Raw genomic sequence first — 18,914 nt, 5'->3', positions numbered from 1 at the left:
GGCCAATAAGATGCTGCAACATCTGTTGTGCCTTCCTGTTGGATGGCCATTTAAATCCCCTGTAAGACAGGAAGTAATACCGGTACACTTTAGACAATAAGATCTTAAAACCCTTTGCCCCAGCAAGCTTAATCTAAAATATCAGGTGAGATGCCAGGAAAAGGATTTAAGGAGGGGTGGGAGCTGGGACTGGACTAGGACAGTGAGAAGTCTAGCTTTGGCATTTTGGATAAATTGCAGGACAGAGCGTTGTGAAGCAGGGAAACACAAGGATCGTAGGTTACAATAGCCAAGATAGGAGAAGATAAGGGCAAGCATTAGAAGTTTAGCTGTTCAGTGACAGAAAAGGGGCAGACATCGGCAATGTTGCAGAGGAAAAGGTGGCAAGTTTCAGACTGAGCATGAATGTGTATGCAAGAGTCGAAGGTGGGATTGGTGGTGATGCTCACTGTCGCGGAGAAGGCGGAATATGGGTCCAGGAGGAAATAGGAGCATCTCTGTTTTAGACATCACAAGTTGTGTCATTTGCTTTAAAGTGCACATTAGGCACCGCTGACAGTATTGAGGCTAAGGACAGTTGTAAACCCTTTGTTCCGCCGTCATAGTTTAACCAACAAATCACTGCAAATGGCTATCATTTTAGATTGTGTTAAGAGTAGCAAATCTAGTCCAGGTGCACCTTCATCCGGCAAGCTCTCGTTCACCGCTGATGGAACACGTCCACTGGTGAGGTAATGGGCACCAGGTCTTTCTCTCTGCCCCCCCCCCCCGGCTCAACAACTCTGCCACCAACCCCTCCTGGATGACAACTCACGTGGCACCCCCTCCACCTGCTGGTCTGTATCTAGTAGTGGAAACCAACAATGTCATGATACAGAATAAGGTCATCCTGAAAGCAGGCCCAAGAAAACCTTCACTAGTATGTAGGAGCATTTCAACCGATGCTGCAGCAAGTGCGCTTAGTACAAAAGAGATGAAGTGCGACAGGAGATGGGGAATGGACAGAAGCAGATGGGGAGTTATTATCGTGTCTTGGAGGATGGTGCTCTCTAAGTAACACTTGGAGCACGAGTGTATCTGCCTGCGAGTGGTGATCAGAGAGCTCCAAAGATAGTGACGGGGAAAGTGCTTTAGTTGGAAGGTGAACTTGAGCTGGAGAGGTGCTGGAGAGGTGCTGGAGCGGGAAGATAAATGCACAGAGATTGCACACTGAACATTGCTGTCATTCTCATGTTTGCATTTGATTGCTTGCGATATAGTTTTCACTGGAGCTTTTAAAGCTGCACTGCCAGTTATGGGAGCACTTAAAACCTTTTGACATCATTTCAGTCTATTTGGCTTCCCTAAACAAATCTAGCAGTGCTAATAGCAAAGGTATGGCAGATTTTATTTTTGGGGGAATTTAATTACATATTTTCATTTTTTTTTTTTTTAGGGGCCCCCTGATGAGAAAGTGTTTTCTTTACCCTTAGCCTTCCCTGTACTCATCAGAAAGCAATTAAAGAGGTGGAGTGAGGGGAACTCTTGCTGAACATAATGACATCAGATATTACAGGGAGCAGCAGCCAGAGGAAATCAAACCCCTCCCAAGTTTTCGCTCACCAGGTTTACAAACTAACTTTACTGGAATATTTCAAATGCTTATAGGTGTCGGGTATAGTTATAAAAAGGCGTCAATCACCCAGATGTAACCCCTTAAACTTCATTGGAATTGGTTCACACTGTGTCGTGCCGCTAATTATGAAAATAAGCCATTGGTTTGGCCAATGTGTTTTTGCGATGACTGTGGGCTCGTGTGCGTATATAGGATTATGATATCAAAAGACAGACGCCAAAAATAAGATGAAATCAGAAAACATGTTGGAGAACATGGAGAAGAGACTTGCAACTGCAGTACCTGGAAGGTCGTTGGGGAGGCCTTCATCCGGCAGTGGATCACCAAGGGCAGAAGATCATGCGTGTATTTGTACGGATGTGTGTATACGTGCATAGCTTATTTTTGTTATGGAAAAACGATATATTTTTCAAAACATCACATCTCCAATTTCACGGACAGTGCCTGGGTTGAATTAAAAGCTTTGTACTCAATTTCATCAATTAAGAACGCTTTATTTTATTGCATTAGGAGCTTTCACAACTATAGGAAGAGGAAGACTGCTCAATAGTTCTAAAAAAAAGAAGTATACTGTAGTTATTCTTTGTGACCTTCATCGCCAATCTTGGGGCTTTAATGGGTGTGATGGATAAAATGAGTAAGCAAGAATGAGCATGAAGCTGAATTTGACAAGGAGAAGATAGACAATGCTCATCTTCCCCATCAGATGAGAGGCTTGAGACATAACTCCAGGAAATAGGGAATAGAAGCTCCACGTGTGAGTCAGAATAAGAGAGCCAGTACAGTATGGTGCAGATTTAGTGTGTCGAAGAAAGATTGTGATAAAGCTATAACCAATAAAGAGGATATTTCTTCCCAACGTTTGTATGGTTCGAGTCACAACAAAGTCATGAATGCAGGTGGAATCATGCACAGCTAAGAGACTTGTATGCAGACTTTGGGCATTCAGGAGGGGGCTTGAAAAGGGGAGTGGTAGAAAGGTGAAGGGCTTTAATTTTAAGTAAGGATAGAGGTGTAGAGAAAGAAGCAAAGGAGAAAACAGTAGAGGATGAGATCAGAGCTGTGGCAGGCAGTTCAGGAACAGCATTTTCTTGGAACCTCTCTGTGTTTTTCTCTGTTCTGAGGCTGCTCCGTGTAAGATTTACATTTGTTGCACATTCCCTTAGCTTCCAGCCTGTTGCCCTGGCAACCCCTCTATATTTCTTAGTTAGTTGGGCTGTCTCTTGCTCCCCCTGCTAGTTGGCACAGCCTGACTGTTTTTCCTGCTAGTGCAGGCTAGCACGCTTTCTTTTAGATCCAGCAGTCACATCTCCTACATCCTCTGGTAAAGCCATTGTAATTGACCTATCCCTAATACCATAGCCATCCCTATATCTTGCATTATCCCACTGCCACCCTAGCTCCCTTTCCCCTCCATTGCTCCCAAGCCCCCGTGTTTTCCCTCCGTACCTTTTCCCCTTTTTATTTGTCTTGCTGTTGACCTAATAAACACTTCAGCAAATAAGAAGATTCCCTTGAATGGTATATGGGATTGAGTTTAGCTGCCTGTCTCTACTCATTTGCCACAGTGAGCTTGAGTCAGATCAAGCATAGTTTATAAGACTATAAGAGTGTAACACCTTTTGCCCCCCCCCCTATCACAGATGTGGGGAAATGCACTCGTGTTACCGGGTGTGGTGCGTTACCTGATAGGCTCACAGAAGGCCCGAACCTCCGCCACTGGGAGCCTGGGGTTACCTGATCATTCGTTGAACACACCGCCTCCACCTGTAAGGGTTCCCACCTGAGTGGGATGGTCCTCTTACAGGAACCACAATAATAAGACACGCACACAGTGTATGCTAATAACTGTTTACTATTGTAACTACTAATAATAACTCCGGTACCTGTACCACACAGAATAATGAATATAACCATACACATAGAAGTGCACCGGGTGCACCCATCACCATAAGATATTCCCCGAAGTACCTGAGTGCTGAACACCAGATCCCTCATGTCCCTTATGTCCAAACCCACCCACGTGTGTTGGAGATAGCGCTATCCCTGGACGTGTTGGTGCACTACTTATAGATACCTGCCCGGGCTCCAGCCACGGGTGCCGCTACACAACTGGATTTGGATCACTGCTGCTCCGCACCGTCTGTACCTTGACGGGGATCCGCCTGCAGCCGGCAGGCCGCAGTCACTGCTTTGCGTGGCCTCCAAGAAGATAGTCTCTATATAACTGAGGAGTCTGAGCCAGACCCAGGAATCAGACTGCGCGACACTGAGGGTGTCCTAACTTAACCAAATAGCTAAAGGGGCAGATATCCTTACGTAGGGCCTGTCCCGGAAGCAACCACAAACTGGGGCAAGGGTACTTATCTGTAGCCTCTGGGGTTAACTAGGCCTAGTGCCAGGGGCTACTGCTCCCTGCACACACACCCTAACTCACCCAGCTCCCACTCTCTCCTGTCCTTCACTGTCTGCTTCCTGACTGCAAACAACAATGTAGCCAATTCCCTGCTGCAGAGAATCTGTAAGTCTTAGTGGCTGGAATGCAGCATGTGATCTGGGTGAAAGTGCAGTCCCCAGAGGCTGCTGGGAACTGTAGTCCACTCAGGACCTCTTTAACATTGGGGCCACGTGCTCTGTGTGTAATGGCCGCCGCGTGCTCTATCTGCGCCTGTGTGAACCTGTAATGGTGGCCGCTGCATCGCGCGATCTTCTGCACATGCGCAACCACTAGCGCCAATCCCAATATGGCCGGCGCAACTCCTGAAGCTACACTGCGCAGGCGCGACCTTCCGCATATGCGCGAACGCACACAAAATGGCGGTGACTGGCTGTAGATGCCGCCGAGAGCTCCCGGCAACGCGCTCACCCCTGCAGCTCCCTGCTCCGGCCCCCACCCTTGCAAGCAGCCGGCGGGTCCGTCGCTGCCTCCGGCGGCACCCGCAACCGCGCTGCCCGCAAGGAGGGGGATCCCGGGAAGCTCAAGGGGACCGGGGCTACAAGAGTTTGGAAGAGAGGGGAGGATAACGTAGGAAAAGGAGGGGTGGTTAAAAGTATAGCACCCCTGTGGAAATACTACTTAAGGGCCCTAGAGGGTTAACTGCAGGTATAGCTACAGTGTATCACCTCTATCCATCACATGGAGTAGGATGAATAGGCAGAACCTAGCCACACCCACCTTCTAGAAGGTTCCTAGTGATGTCATTTAAGTAATGATACCAAGTAGAATGTCATACCCCTCCTCTAGTAGTCATGGTGACTAGTGATGTCACTAGTATATATGTGGGGATGGAACATTCTAGGATCAGATCCCAGGAGGAGACCAAGATGGTGAATCTGGCTGTATATAGTGCAAGTCCTGTTAGTCTGTAACTACGTGTGTTAGTAGTAATATCACGTTGTTATTTTCCAGTCTAGGGAAAGCGTCACTCCTAGAGAGTAGGCCCCCTCTATAGGGCCCTGAGGTATATTCCACCCACGAGTGGTCTAGGACATTTGGTCACGGATGTTTTGCTGCCGGCACTTGGCCTCAACGCCGCGATCTGTTGCTGCCGGCCGCTTCACAGCTAAGGTAAGTCCCTAACCCTTACCATAAAACCCCCTAATAATAACGCTATCCCTTACCCTAAAACCCCCTAATAATAACGCTATCCCTTACACTAAAAACCCCTAATACTAATGCTATCCCTTTCCCTAAAACCCCCTAATAATAACGCTATCCCTTACACTAAAACTCCTCAAATTAACCTTCCCTAACTGCTAATACCCCTAAAGCTAAGCCCCTACCCTAACCGCTAAAACCCCTAAAGCTAAGCCCCTACTCGAACTGCTAAAACCCCTAAAGCTAAACCCCTAACCAATAATACCCCTAAAGCTACGCCCCTACCCTAACCACTAATACCCCTAAAGCTAAGCCCCTAACCACTAATACTCCTAAAGCTAAGCCCCTACCCTAACCACTAATACCCCTAAAGCTAAGCCCCTACCCTAACCGCTAAGACCCTAACCACTAAAACTCCTAAAGGTATCTCCCTAACCGCTAAATCCCCTCAAGTTATCCCCCTAACCGCTAAAACCCCTCAAGTTATCCCCCTAACCGCTAAACCCTGTAAAGTTAACCCCGTAACCCCTAAAATACATAGGTAACACCCTAAGCTCTTAAAAAAAAAAAAATAAGTTCATGTTAGAGTAATACATTGAGAGTTTCACCCCGAGTTTCCATGTATGTCCTAGGAACAGAGTTATGATGACAAATACATGGTTATAGTAAATGAACGGGGGTGTTGTTGTTTGCAATCTCACAAACACGGGTTCGTGGATAGTAAGTAGTTTATTGCACAGTAAAGCACAGAGTATGATCATATCCACAAAAGTCAATCAGACTCTCTGCAAGGGAGTGTCCAAGAAGGCATTATATACACTTGATTTCCTTTGTCTAAAATAGGTTGCTAAGCAGAATATGATAACCACTCAATTCTTAAACCAATCATCTTACAGATCATTAAAACCTGGTTAAAACTAGCTTAAAACGGTTATAGCCAGGTCCCTTTCCGGTTCCCCGTTGTTGCGCCTCTCCCCTCCTACCTCCGTTGCTGCAGGGATCAGTCCAGGTGGCGATAGGGTCGCCAGAAGCTCCGGCGGCCCTTACTGCAGGGGGCCGCCATGTTGCGCATGCGCGAGGAGCGCCAGGAGTCGCGGTGGAGGAGTCAAGTGTTGCCCATGCGCAGTGTACAGCGTGCACGCAGTAGCCTATAGAGAAAGGTTCCACGGGGGACTACAAGTCCCAAAATGCTTAGGGGCGGCAGGACCATGTGACCAAGAACCAATAGTGCAGTTATTTTCCTGGAACAGGAGGTAGACCTTCGCGCGCTGGAAGAGGAGGAGTTAGTCGGAGCTGGGATGCCAAGAGTGTAGGGTGTATGTGTGCAGGGGTCTGTGACTCCTGTATTAGGCCAGATTACCCCCAGTAGGCCCCGACTGATATCAGCTTGTGGTTACTACATGGACAGGCCCATGAGCATAGGGACACTGCCTTTGTATTATAAGTGAGTCAGGGACACAGTGCCATCTGCGTGATCCTGACATTGTGGTCTGGGACCAGACCATGGACGGAAGCAGAGACTTTCTCTGAGGTGGGATCATCCGTCTGGATATCATCCCACGCAGAGGAGAAAAGCACAGCAGAGGACATCGCTGGATCGCAGATCCCTTCTGATCCTTGTCGGTGCGCCCGGGTGTTGGAGTTGGGTGTGGGCATTGTGGGACATTGAGGGACTGGGATTCTCAGGACACGGTGTGGGTTACACGGTGGTGGGATACAGCCCTGCAAGGTGCATGGGTGGTTGTACCTGTAGTTTGATAGAGTATAGGGTATAGAGTATAAGGTTTGTGTGTGCCAGTAAAGGCCTTTCTATTTTACGGCGTGTGTATTTATTGTTGTGTCCTGTGAGGAGCTCCTCCCACTCCGCTGGGATCCCTCTCAGGTGGAGGCGCTGCAAAGTTATAAGTATATCGCTCCAGGCTCCCAGTGGCGGAGGCTTAGGCTCCTGCAAGCCAACAGGTTTAAGAGCAGCACCAGTAGCCATCTTGTTTAATGGGAAACAGGGCTACACAGTTCAGAAACTGTGACTCTAGAAACCAGGTACAACCTTTACACCAGGAATGTGGGCGCAGGGCCGCCAACAGAAATCATGGGGCCCAGGACAAATGAAAAAAGCAGGCCCCCCCACCCCCACAACCCATAGCGCACCTACCATGAAAAAAATGTTAGCGCACAGCTTTTACTTAACTGTTTTCTTCTTATTGTAATATGGAAAAAAAACATTACAATACAATCTGTTTATTACACCCCCACAATACATACAAAAATACACCCCCCACCCCCCCAATACATATATAGGTCCAACCCCACACATCAATAAGATAATGAATAACATTTGGCAAACACTTCACTACAAGAAGATAACAGCTTACCTTAACGACTGGGGCCGGGGCAGGAGGCTGGTGCAGGAGGAGCTGGGATGGCGGGCGCGTGCTCGCCATGGCGCTTCCCCTCCGTCACACGTTGGACGCCACTCATCTCACCCCTGCAGGTCGGACACCCTGCGCAAGCACGCCGAGGTTGTGTGTGTGTGTTTTTTTAACTCACTAATCTAGAAAAAAAAACAGATGTGAATGTCTAATTTCCTGAACCCCTTAACCAGTGTCTGGATGCCCCCGATGCACATTTTTCAAAGGCAGCAATCCCGCCTGGGATCTTACCTGATCCGCAGTCCCTCAATGTCCAGGTACCCTCGTGATATAGGAGAACGAAAAGGAAAAAAAGGGGAAGCAAAGGATTAGAGGAGATGGACCTTTATTAGCAATTCTAAGATGACTTCATAGCATATCTAGCTGTTTAATAAAGGTGGGGTGACGAAATGACAGTCGATTGTAATCAAATACTCACACGGCCCTGTATGAGCACATATGTGTAGAGATATCTTGCTTCCGGTAGCCACTTCTATTCCCAAATGACTGATATTGTTCAGACGAAAAGGGGGGGGGGGGGGTTAGAAAAAATAATCATAAACTACTTACACGGCCATGTGTAAGCTCAATCCTGGGAGAGAATAATGTGGGGTTATTTAATGGACCCGTCCGTGGTGTTTCCCGTAGCAACGTGTAATCAGCTGCTGGCGGGCAAAGTAATGGCTGGCGGTTCCCCTTCCCTCACGCGTTCCAATCCTCCCCCCTCCCCGATTCAGGAAACAGGGATACGTGGGGGACAATGATAGCAGGGCGTCAGTGACAGTCTTCAATCAAAAATGAACATTTTATTAAACATATGAACAGAAAATAAACTCACAAAATACTGTTTAAAACACCCCGTGGCACTCCGATCAGCGTGGTTGCAGGTCACCTTCCAGCTGCGCTGTCTTCCGCGTCCGGGTTCAGAAAAACTGCTAGAGAGTGTGTTCCCAATAAAAAAGTTTATTGGATCAGAGCATAGTACACAAAAAATGAGCCCTAGGGCCCCCACCAACGCGTTTCGAGCTTCCGCTCTTTCTCAAGGTGTCAACTGCTCTGACCCCCCCCCATCGGGCCAGCATCAGCCCCACCCCCGCAGCACACTGGTGCGTGCGTGAGCAGTGGCGTGATCCCTGCAGCGGGGCTGGCGGCAACTGCTGTGACCAGCCACCGGGCCCCCCGCTGCACCGCCACCCCTCCCCCCACATGACAGGGCTGTCCCGTCACCCCCCGCAGCCGCTAGACAACCCACGCAGCCGCGGAAAACCCCCGTACTGCCGCCCCCCCCACCCGCAGCATTGTTCCCCCACCCCCAGTACCGCCGCAACCACCCACAAGCACCCTCACGCCACACCCCCCCCCCCCTGCTGGTAAGTCTGATTTTTGGGGGTGTTTAAAATAAATATAAAAAAAATAACCCACGGGGGTTTCCCGCAGCTGCGCGGGTTGTCTAGCGTCTGCGGGGCGTTGACGGGACAGCCCTGTCATGCGGGGGGAGGGGTGGCGGTGCAGAGGGGGGGGTGTGGCGGTGCAGCGCCCGGACGTGCGGGGGGCCCGGGCGGCCGGGTCCCCCTGGCCCACGGGGCCAGGGACGCCAGTACCCTTTCTCCCCCGCTGTTGGCGGCCCTGATTAAGATCAATGGTGTACAGCACATATATCGTAACCCAGTTTATAATTGGTATACATCATTATGCATAAGGCCGCGTCCATGTTTAGTGCTTGCGGGCGGAGGCACGCTTCCGCTCGGCACTGAGCCCCTACAGCCGCAATGAGAGCGGCTTTAGTAGGGGCTCGCCTACGCTTCTGCACGCTTGCGGAAGCGCAGGTCTTAGGGAAATTTTACATTTCCCCGCTTGCTGGCGCGCAGGTCCGGTCACGTGAGCGGTTCGCCGAATGAGGGCGAACCAGCTCCGTGACGTCACTGGCCTGCCCCCGACACGCCCCCGACGCACCCCCGGACGGCGCGCTGTCTAAGGCCAGGGAAAGCACCCGCTTTCCCTGAGCCTCAGCGCGCCTCCGCACGCTAGCAGGAACCCTGGCCGAGGCCTTATGTGTCTGGCCAGGGTGAGCATCGGGGCTTGAGACGCTTGCAGAGCAAGCAAAATTGAATTTGCCGCCTCCAAGCGCGTCACGTAAGCGGTTCACCGAATGAGGGCGAACCAGCTCAGTGCCGTTGAGGCCGCGCCCCCAGATGAGCGTGCACCGAGCCACAAATTGCACGGCCGAGCAGGGCACAGCGCTCGTGGGCCAGCACGCCACGCTCCCTCTCAGGCTTTGAGAGTTTGAGATTGGCATTTGTGACGGAGGCGTGGCCACGCCCCCGCCGGCGGTTCAGCCAATGAGGGCGAACCAGCCGCGGGACGTCATGGCCACGCCCCCGCAAACCTACCGCCACACCCCCTCCCGTCACAAACGTTCTCTCTCCCCTCAGACCGCAGATCGCGGACTAGCGCTGTGCATGCGCCGCCCCCCCCGCCGGGCGCGTGTCACAGTGCTGACTGGGGACTCAGCCTAAAGCCGCGCTGATTACAGATGCAGGGGGTACAGAATGTCAGTAGGAGAGTGTTCTGTCTTTTTTTTTCCATTTTATTTCCTACTGAGTGCGAATAGCCGAGCTGTTATGAACAGTGTAATGTCAGTAGGTTTCTATGCCTTTATTCACTAGAAACACAACATAAAGACTTATGGCTCAGTGGTTATGCTCCAGGCCATTAGCATAGTGGACCAGGGTTCGATTCCTGGCTGGGATGTTTATTTTTTTCCATTTTATTTTCTACTGAGTGCGAATAGCCGTGCGGCTATTTGCACTCAACTGTGAATATCCACTGCCCTTGCTAGGAGGTGGAAGGGGGGAAATCCTGTTGCTATTATTAGAGGCGATCGCTATTCTTGAAGTGGTCACGTGATCAAAGTACCCGAGGGGCTGTGGCACTCCAAGAGTTAAGGGCTGGCACCTGCATGGCCCGCCTGTTCCCTCCCTGCTGCAGGGCCATCTTTAAATCAGCCTCTGCTTGCTGTGTTCGCTTATTGGCACTTGTAGTGATCAGAGTAATTTCTATGGGAAAAAAAAAATGAATCCCCTCTGCAATTCTTATTACCCACTGTTGTTTGGGGAGGAGGGGAATGGATATCATTGGGTCTCAGGGGGTAGGGCGAGACGGGAGGGACTCTCTAGTGGAAGGGGAAGGGGGTTGTGTGATGCATCCTGGCACCTTCTGCACTAGTAACTACACTTGCAGTGTCTGCCTCCCAGTGCTGGCGGGTTCTCATACCCTGCAGAGTCTGCCTCCCAGTGCTGGCGGGTTCTCATACCCTGCAGGGTCTGCCTCCCAGTGCTGGCGGGTTCTCATACCCTGCAGAGTCTGCCTCCCAGTGCTGGCGGGTTCTCATACCCTGCAGGGTCTGCCTCCCAGTGCTGGCGGGTTCTCATACCCTTCAGAGTCTGCCTCCCAGTGCTGGCGGGTTCTCATACCCTGCAGGGTCTGCCTCCCAGTGCTGGCGGGTTCTCATACCCTGCAGGGTCTGCCTCCAAGTGCTGGCGGGTTCTCATACCCTGCAGTGTCTGCCTCCCAGTGCTGGCGGGCTCTCATACCCTGCAGGGTTTGCCTCCCAGTGCTGGCGGGTTCTCATACCCTGCAGGGTCTGCCTCCCAGTGCTGGCGGGTTCTCATACCCTTCAGAGTCTGCCTCCCAGTGCTGGCGGGTTCTCATACCCTGCAGGGTCTGCCTCCAAGTGCTGGCGGGTTCTCATACCCTGCAGGGTCTGCCTCCCAGTGCTGGTGGGTTCTCATACCCTGCAGAGTCTGCCTCCCAGTGCTGGCGGGCGCTCATCACCTGCAGAGTCTGCCTCCCAGTGCTGGCGGGTTCTCATACCCTGCAGGGTCTGCCTCCAAGTGCTGGCGGGTTCTCATACCCTGCAGAGTCTGCCTCCCAGTGCTGGCGGGTTCTCATACCCTGCAGAGTCTGCCTCCCAGTGCTGGCGGGCGCTCATCACCTGCAGTGTCTGCCTCCCAGTGCTGGCGGGTTCTCATACCCTGCAGAGTCTGCCTCCCAGTGCTGGCGGGTTCTCATACCCTGCAGAGTCTGCCTCCCAGTGCTGGCGGGTTCTCATACCCTGCAGTGTCTGCCTCCCAGTGCTGGCGGGTTCTCATACGCTGCAGGGTCTGCTTCCAAGTGCTGGCGGGTTCTCATCCCCTGCAGGGTCTACCTCCCAGTGCTGGCGGGTTCTCATATCCTGCAGGGTCTGCCTCCCAGTGCTGGCGGGCGCTCATCACCTGCAGAGTCGGCCTCCCAGTGCTGGCGGGTTCTCATACCCTGCAGGATCTGCCTCCCAGTGCTGGCGGGTTCTCATACCCTGCAGGGTCTGTCTCCCAGTGCTGGCGGGTTCTCATACCCTGCAGTGTCTGCCTCCCAGTGCTGGCGGGTTCTCATACCCTGCAGGATCTGCCTCCCAGTGCTGGCGGGTTCTCATACCCTGCAGTGTCTGTCTCCCAGTGCTGGCGGGTTCTCATACCCTGCAGTGTCTGCCTCCCAGTGCTGGCGGGTTCTCATACCCTGCAGGATCTGCCTCCCAGTGCTGGCGGGTTCTCATACCCTGCAGGGTCTGCCTCCCAGTGCTGGCGGGTTCTCATACCCTGCAGGGTCTGCCTCCCAGTGCTGGCGGGTTCTCATCCCCTGCAGGGTCTGCCTCCCAGTACTGGCGGGCTCTCATACCCTGCAGTGTCTGCCTCCCAGTGCTGGCGGGTTCTCATACCCTGCAGGGTCTGCCTCCAAGTGCTGGCGGGTTCTCATACCCTGCAGGGTCTGCCTCCCAGTGCTGGCGGGTTCTCATACCCTGCAGTGTCTGCCTCCCAGTGCTGGCGGGTTCTCATACCCTGCAGGGTCTGCCTCCAAGTGCTGGCGGGTTCTCATACCCTGCAGGGTCTGCCTCCCAGTGCTGGCGGGTTCTCATACCCTGCAGGGTCTGCCTCCAAGTGCTGGCGGGTTCTCATACCCTGCAGGGTCTGCCTCCCAGTGCTGGCGGGTTCTCATACCCTGCAGTGTCTGCCTCCCAGTGCTGGCGGGTTCTCATACCCTGCAGAGTCTGCCTCCCAGTGCTGGCGGGTTCTCATCACCTGCAGGGTCTGCCTCCCAGTGCTGGCGGGCACTCATCCCCTGCAGGGTCTGCCTCCCAGTGCTGGCGGGTTCTCATACCCTGCAGAGTCTGCCTCCCAGTGCTGGCGGGCACTCATCCCCTGCAGGGTCTGCCTCCCAGTGCTGGCGGGTTCTTATACCCTGCAGAGTCTGCCTCCCAGTGCTGGCGGGTTCTCATACCCTGCAGAGTCTGCCTCCCAGTGCTGGCGGGTTCTCATCACCTGCAGAGTCTGCCTCCCAGTGCTGGCAGGTTCTCATACCCTGCAGAGTCTGCCTCCCAGTGCTGGCGGGTTCTCATACCCTTCAGAGTCTGCCTCCCAGTGCTGGCGGGTTCTCATACCCTGCAGGGTCTGCCTCCAAGTGCTGGCGGGTTCTCATACCCTGCAGAGTCTGCCTCCCAGTGCTGGCGGGTTCTCATACCCTGCAGAGTCTGCCTCCCAGTGCTGGCGGGTTCTCATACCCTGCAGTGTCTGCCTCCCAGTGCTGGCGGGTTCTCATACCCTGCAGGGTCATCCTCCCAGTGCTGGCGGGTTCTCATACCCTGCAGGGTCTGCCTCCCAGTGCTGGCGGGTTCTCATACCCTGCAGGGTCTGCCTCCCAGTGCTGGCGGGCGCTCATCACCTGCAGTGTCTGCCTCCCAGTGCTGGCGGGCGCTCACCCCCTGCAGTGTCTGCCTCCCAGTGCTGGCGGGTGCTCATCACCTGCAGAGTCGGATAATAAACTCCAAGAAGTCTCGTACTTAATATTTCCAAATACCCTTGACTTTAAGTTTTGCCACCATGTGAACACTGTCATGCTGATGGTGCCTTCACTTCCAAGTGCCCTCAGCAATGACCGTCCTTAAACTGTGTGGTGATCTCTGAATAGTCACCTACTCTACATCTGCAGCAGTAGTCCCAGTATTGGGACAAGTTTGCACATTTCTACGAAGGGTTAAAACGTTTCTCACTGTAACCTTCCTTGCCCGGCTCTTAAGGACTTCACATCCATAGTCTACTTATCTTGGCTTACTCAGAGTTGATTACCTTGTCAGAGTGCTGGCTTGGTGCGGATGGGCGATGATATAGCATGATGGGAGCCAGGAACTTTATTCATTCAACAGCAGCTTTATTGTTGCATCAATATACAGTGATCTTGATATGTTCCTAGCTGCATTCTCCCATGTACTTGGCTGAACCTTGTCTTCCCTAGCTGCCCCTATCTCAGTCCGCTAGGGACGTGCTGGGGCTTGATCCCCTTTGTTACCTAAGTAGGCCCTCTTCTGGGTGGCTTCACTAGGGCTCCATCTCATATGGGCCCCTGCCGGGCCTGGTGCTATTCTCCCTGAATACCACCTCATAGCAGTCAGGAGTGGGGCGAGCTGTGCCTCGGGACTACAGCCTGTTGAGCCCCCTCTGGACATAGGCTGTCTCTCCATAAACCTTTAGTGTTGAAGGGAGCCGTCTCTGTGGGACACTACCTAAACAGAATACTGTCCCTCACTATAAAACAATAAAAGGCTCCCTTTAGACTACAGGCATACCCCGCATTAACGTACGCAATGGGACCGGAGCATGTATGTAAAGCGAAAATGTACTTAAAGTGAAGCACTCCCTTTTCCCCACTTATCGATGCATGTACTGTACTGCAATCGTCATATACGTGCATAACTGATGTAAATAACGCATTTGTAACAGGTTCTATAGTCTCCCCGCTTGCGCACAGCTTCGGTACATGTAGGGAGCTGGTATTGCTGTTCAGGACGTGCTGACCGGCGCATGCGTGAGCTGCCGTTTGCCTATTGAGCGATATGTACTTACTCGTGAGTGTACTTAAAGTGAGTGTCCTTAAAGCGGGGTATGCCTGTATATCCCTACTAGACTATACATATGAAAGTATATACATTATTCACAGTGAAATTCAACTACTTCCACTACACTTGTGATCTAGTTCCAGAAGCTTCCCTCTGTCTATCTGTCTGATATATATAGATATAGTTATATTTATTTGTGACATCACTGTCTCCAGGCAGACGTGGACAGGGCTTAATTTCTGCTGAGTCACCCCAGCACCATGGGAAGGAGACGGGGGCTTTACTCTGTGTGGGCCCACACAGTGAACTCCTTAAAGCCATGGTAATCTCAAAGGGGGGTTACATCACTATTTACACCTTCCAGCACAGCTAAATAAATACGGCTCATTCGAGCGAATGAGGCTGCAAGGTGTTTTCACAGAAGGTGACCTTTTTCCATAAAGCACATGATCCGTTCACTGCCAGAGCGGTCTGCAGCCAGTGGTATAACTAATGCAGTGCCTGATTGGTCAAGGCCCAAGCCAGCTCTCTAGTTCCGCTGTCACAGAGTGCCTGAGAGTCATGTGGTGATGCAATGAATTGTGGGACGAGATTGGCAGTTAGAGGCACTAATAGCCAATGACAGCCAAGCTCAGTGGATTGTGTGTCCCAGAATCCACTGCGGGAGAACCACTCGCAGGTTCAATGTGCTGCCTTGAGAATTGGCTGCCTTACATGCTGATACTTTCTACGCTTTGCCCAGGATAGGTGAGACGTTATGCCCCACTGGCTTTTCTAAGTACTCATAAAAAAATATATACTCCCCAGCATTTCACACCAGCCATGGGTCTGTCATCAGGATTAAATAACACCCCAAATGTTTCCACCATAAGAACCCTAAACCAGTGATGCAGTAATGTTCATACGTATTTAATTGGTGAACAATACAAAAAGAGAGAGAGAGAAAACGTGACAACAGAGTGAAAATTCAAGAATAGTCTGACTCATGAAAGTCTTTACTGAGTGCTCAACCCGTGGGCAATTAGTTACTACGTTTAACCCCTCAGTACCAGAAGATAGTGCAGTACATTGTAACCACTTCTGGTACTGATTGTGCTAAGACTCACTGCCTACTTGATTAGCTCGTATACATATATAGTGCTTGTATATTTTACTGTTAGAGAGAGGATATATGAAAAGGATAATTAGCACTTCAGTCAATAACACCTCTACGTTAACTGAACTTGGCCTCATTGATGGTGGAGGGTAATTGTAGCAGGAGGCAGGAGTTTGCATTTGAAGATAATAGTCTAGCTTGATACACTTCACAGCAAGGAGGATATGTAATGCCCTCGGACCTCAGCACTCAATTCCATGGACAGTCGGGCGTTCAAAGCATGACACCTCAGTTCAAAACCTGAGCTGGGTTAACAACTCCGGGTGGTTAGTAGCCAGGTGACAGCAACATCAACCAGTGGTCACCAACCGTAACTTGTTCTGTAGCAAAGGTGAGTATCATCCTTGCCTTATACCTAATTTGGTCCCCTAGTTTTACTAAATTATTGCAACTTCGTTTCATTTCATCCCTCTCTGTGCTTTAAAAAAAAAAGGGGGGGGGAGGTTCCGAGCAGGCGCACTGTAAGTGAAACTTCTTTGTGTTTTGTCGTTGAATGAAAGACTTTTGAGGGTATAATTACAATTTAAATCAAAAACATCAAAATACTATTTCACAGATAAAACACAAAGAAGTTTGTCTTGCAACGCGCGTGCTCGGCACACTCCCCGGGTTTTTTTTTTTTTTTTTTTTTTTTTTTTTTTTTTTTTTAAAGATGTAGATGGCAGTGCTTGGCCACAGTGGTTGGTAGGAGCGACTGTGGGTGTGGGACATAGCCATGAGTCCAGGCTATTGGGATGTGTCGTGATAATATAATGAGATATTCAATCTTTTAATCAATCTGCTGCTTCAGGAGTTAAGGCAGGTCCAGTTTGATTTAAAAAAAATACTAAATATTGGGTTTATGACAGGTAAAGACTCTTCCTGGTCTGTCCAAAGCATCAAAGAGGACTAAATTGGTGGGTTATCACTTATGGCTCACTAAAAGTAGAAGATGTGTTGTATGGAGCTGATAGTCTCGAGATAAAGGCAGTTGTTTTGCCAGAGATTGGGATTAAAATATGACTTTCTTGACAATTTTATAAACAGGATCCTTTTAGAGCTACTTTCAAGGCATTCTCTGGAGGGTTCTGCAAGGTTCAGGGGGCGTGGCTAAGAAAATATTCAACAGAGAGTGACTTTATTAAAAAATGTCAATATCATGTGCTGTCATCTACTGCAGGGGTGCTCTTTGATAAAGCACCCCTGGCGAGAAACGCGTTAGAGGTTTCTCTTTTTAACTAGGATATGTCTCAATAAATTTTTGTTATTTTTTCACTGGCCTCCAGTTCTCCCTTTTTTGCTGTGCTCCTAGTTCTCTCCCCATCCTGTACTGCAGGGGTGCGCAAACTGGGGGGCGGGAGATTTTTCTGGGAGAGTGCGGGTGATTGCAGAAGAACGGCGCTCTTCCCCAGGGCATTTAAATTAAATGCCAGGGGATCGCGTGAGGCCTCTGCAACTCAATTTACCAAGATTCAGATGCTCTGTGACGCGGCGCCATGGCAAAGCTGCGTCATGTGACGTGACATCACACGTGTCAAATGACGCCACGGTTTACATGACGTGACATTGAATGACCCCGCAGCGTCAACGCAGTTCTTTTTTTTTTTTTTTCAAATATTTTTTATTGGGTGGTTACACAATTACATACTGTAGAGGGAGAGGGGGTTGGCCCGGTATTAAAGGGGTTGCACCCCATATGGCCACCCCCTGATCTCACCAGGGAGGCAAGGTGTTAACTGGACTGCGGTCCAGGAAGGTGATTTACACCTTGTCATGTCATGAAAATGTATGTTCCCCTGTTCCCATGTTTCATTATAATCCTGTATTTTAAAGATGTTTTAAAGTGAATTTCTGTATCTCCAGTTCTGGAGGTTGCAGAGAGTTGATATTTGGCCAATATGTGGAGTCACTGTAGGCATTAAGAACTGGCAAATTTCGACCCACTGAGCCCACCAGAATGGAACTTATTAATATGTGTACATATTAAAGTGTATATGTATGGTATTTCGGATCTGCCCTGAAAATGCAGACTCCATCTGCTATGCTAATAGGTCATGAAGGGCAGCCGGCTGATTGAGCCTAAGCACTGTGATCAAAAGTTAACTGCCTGATTGTTTACACTAATTACTAATCAACAGATCAAGTACTAATCAACAGACTCTGCCACTCTAATTGTTACCTGAGGGTGGAGAATAATCAAACTGGAGTGGTTTGTAAGTGTTATGTCTACACCTACAAACAATGCAGATACTTCATTTGATAGACTGGTCGTCGCCCCTGATTTAATTATGGGGCTACCCATAGAGTCCCAGTACACATGGGCTAATTAGCTGGGGGGCATGGGTTAATCTGTGTCTCCACGTTAGGGATTGGATACAGATCATTGTTCACCAATAGTCTGTATTCAATGTTAAGAATAGGGTTACACAGGTATATAAACTGTGTCAACCCTACAGTTTTTAGTTGTGCTTCTGATTCCACCTGGAATGTCACCGGATGTCCCCCAACCCTAAGTAAGTGTTACCTTCTTGTCTGTTAATTGTACTATATTGCTGTGTTCACCTTATTTATGGAATACATTATATTTTATTATATCTACGCCTCGTTCAGTTCAACCCAGATATTTGGTGTTCATTATATCTTGTCATAAGCTACCGTGACACATACAAATAACAATGTTTACATCCCAATATAGAGAAACAATTTTCAATTTTTGTAGAAGAGGGGCAAGGCTAATTTGCCCAAAAGGTGGGGCTTCCCTGAAGAAGGGAAGCTCAGGCTAGTGAGAGAGTAAGAGAGAGGAGACAGAGAAGGAGAGAGGGGGGGGGGTAGTGCGTGTATTCCCCGGGTGACCGGACTCCAAGTTTCTTAGATTATAGTTGTGATAGAGATGGGCGTGACCGTGTTTTCATAGGAACGTTGTCATTTTCTGTATGGAGGGGGGGGGGAGGGGAGGAGGGGGAGGGGTCCCCTCTTATAAGCACCCTTGGAGTTAATTTGACGAATTTGACGAATTAATTTGACGAATCTACAGGATATATAAGACTGCTGTTACCTTGTGCTTGTACACGTCACTGAGGAAGCATTGGCGAAACGCGTTTGACGTTTTTTGGCCACTGCAAGCCACCGTAGTGAGGATTTGATTCCCCTGCTCTATCTGGCTCAGCGTCCCGCCGTCTGCGCATGTGCACGCACAACGGAGCAGGGAGCTGGAATCTGTGTATGCTGAGGGG

Source organism: Ascaphus truei, chromosome 3 (assembly GCF_040206685.1).
Source record: "Ascaphus truei isolate aAscTru1 chromosome 3, aAscTru1.hap1, whole genome shotgun sequence".
Lineage (NCBI taxonomy): Eukaryota > Metazoa > Chordata > Amphibia > Anura > Ascaphidae > Ascaphus > Ascaphus truei.
Note: the sequence above shows the minus strand (reverse complement) of the source record.